At 62.6% G+C, this 2,500-nt stretch overlaps 1 non-coding gene across 1 annotated transcript in view; it reads right to left on the bottom strand.

Moving 5' to 3' along the window:
- LOC124295795 overlaps positions 1 to 82 on the bottom strand; it is a 1,913-nt gene extending 1,831 nt beyond the window's left edge. Inside the window, exon 1 of the ribosomal RNA XR_006905646.1 lies at positions 1 to 82. This exon is cut by the window's left edge and continues 1,831 nt beyond it. This is a non-coding gene — a ribosomal RNA (small subunit ribosomal RNA).
- Between the last annotated feature and the right edge of the window lie 2,418 nt (positions 83 to 2,500).

The following is a 2,500-nucleotide window of genomic DNA, read 5'->3' as shown; positions in this document are numbered from 1 at the left end:
CACCTTAATTTGGCTTGCACTGAGACATGCATGGCTTAATCTTTGAGACAAGCATATGACTACTGGCAGGATCAACCAGGGAGCTTCGATACAAAATCTCGGCTCGGACGTGCGCCACCCATCGCCGACCGGGTCTCGTAGCCCGGTCGGCCGCGCGTCTACTGTGTGTTTCGGGACTGCGCGCAGGCAGCCCCGGTTCCGTGTGCCGCCACCTTCGACACTCGGCTTATAAGCGTTCGAACGATCTCCCGTACCCGTCGGCTAGATTGAAAGCGTCTGGGATACGTTGTTATAACATCTCTGGTCTTTGAGTGTACGCTCGGAAAGAAGCGAGTTGACGCGTGCGTTGGAGCGTTCGGCCTTCCGTGTTTCACGGAGAGCCGAACTTCTTGGTACCGCGTCAAGGGCCATTCGGTCTGAGACACCGACCCGCGGTAATGCAGTGACGATAGATGAAACAACGCGAGTCGCGTAGTTTCTTTGGTACGAGGCACGGAACGGTCCGCGAACGCCCGCTCCTGGTCTACGCCGAAGTACGTATCGTGCTCGAGCACGTACCGGTACGGCGTAGCAGGCGGACGACGGGAGACCGGCCCGACCGACTCGCTCCTCTTACTAGTAGGAGCCTGGCCGCTAGGACGTCGGCGCCGGCACGGTGGTAGCACGGTCGGCTTACGGGGCGAAACCTCCGCGGGCTATCGAAAAAATTTTGAACTCCGGGAACTTTGTCGAAATTGAACGAGGCTCATATGACGATGTTCCGACAGGCTCCCGGCCCGGATCGACTCCGGGACGCCGCGCATCGCCTTTCGGTCGACTCGGACCGAAATTTTTACAAGTCCCGTCTGTCCGGATCGACTCCGGGACGCCGCGCGTCGCCTTTCGCTCGACTCGTACCGCAGCTTCAACGAGTCCCGTCGGCCCGGATCGACTCCGGGACGCCGCGCATCGCCTTTCGCTCGTCTCGGACCGAAATTTTTACAAGTCCCGTCGGCCCGGGACGCCGCGCATCGCCTTTCTGTCGACTCGGACCGAAACTTCATCGAGTCCCGTCGGCCCGTATCGACTCCGGCACGCCGCGCATCGCCTTTCTGTCGACTCGGACCGTAATTTTTGCAAGTCCCGTCGGCCCGGATCGGCTCCGGGACGCCGCGCATCGCCTTTCGGTCGACTCGGACCGAAATTTTTACAAGTCCCGTCTGTCCGGATCGACTCCGGGACGCCGCGCGTCGCCTTTCGCTCGACTCGTACCGCAGCTTCAACGAGTCCCGTCGGCCCGGATCGACTCCGGGACGCCGCGCATCGCCTTTCGCTCGTCTCGGACCGAAATTTTTACAAGTCCCGTCGGCCCGGGACGCCGCGCATCGCCTTTCTGTCGACTCGGACCGAAACTTCATCGAGTCCCGTCGGCCCGTATCGACTCCGGCACGCCGCGCATCGCCTTTCTGTCGACTCGGACCGTAATTTTTGCAAGTCCCGTCGGCCCGGATCGAATCCGGGACGCCGCGCATCGCCTTTCTGTCGACTCGGACCGAAAGTTTTACAAGTCGACGTCGGCCCGGATCGAGTCCGGGACGCCGCGCGTCGCCTTCCGCTCGTCTCGGACCGAAATTTTTACAAGTCCCGTCGGCCCGGGACGCCGCGCATCGCCTTTCTGTCGACTCGGACCGAAACTTCATCGAGTCCCGTCGGCCCGGATCGAATCCGGGACGCCGCGCGTCGCCTTTCTGTCGTCTCGGACCGAAAGTTTTACAAGTCGACGTCGGCCCGGATCGACTCCGGGACGCCGCGCGTCGCCTTTCGGTCGACTCGGACCGAAATTTTCACAAGTCCCGTCTGTCCGGATCGACTCCGGGACGCCGCGCGTCGCCTTTCGCTCGACTCGTACCGCAGCTTCAACGAGTCCCGACGGCCCGTATCGACTCCGGGACGCCGCGCATCGCCTCTCGGTCGACTCGGACCGAAAGTTTTACAAGTTCCGTCTGTCCGGATCGACTCCGGGACGCCGCGCGTCGCCTTTCGCTCGACTCGTACCGCAGCTTCAACGAGTCCCGTCTGTCCGGATCGACTCCGGTACGCCGCGCGTCGCCTTTCGCTCGACTCGGACCGAAATTTTCACAAGTCCGGTCGGCCCGTATCGACTCCGGGACGCCGCGCATCGCCTCTCGGTCGACTCGGACCGAAATTTTCACAAGTCCCGTCGGCCCGGATCGACTCCGGTACGCCGCGCGTCGCCTTTCGCTCGACTCGGACCGTAATTTTTACAAGTCCCGTCTGTCCGGATCGACCCCGGGACGCCGCGCGTCGCCTTTCGCTCGACCCGTACCGCAGCTTCAACGAGTCCCGTCGGCCCGGATCGACTCCGGGAGGCCGCGCATCGCCCTTCGCTCGACTCGGAACGAAACTTTTATCGAGTCCCGTCGGCCCGTGTCGACTCCAAGACGCCGCGCATCGCCTTTCTGTCGACTCGGACCGAAATTTTCACAAGTCCCGTCGCCCC

Source organism: Neodiprion lecontei, unplaced genomic scaffold, assembly GCF_021901455.1.
Source record: "Neodiprion lecontei isolate iyNeoLeco1 unplaced genomic scaffold, iyNeoLeco1.1 ptg000087l, whole genome shotgun sequence".
In the NCBI taxonomy this organism is placed as follows: domain Eukaryota; kingdom Metazoa; phylum Arthropoda; class Insecta; order Hymenoptera; family Diprionidae; genus Neodiprion; species Neodiprion lecontei.
Note: the sequence above shows the minus strand (reverse complement) of the source record. Positions and strands in the feature narration are given on the sequence as shown.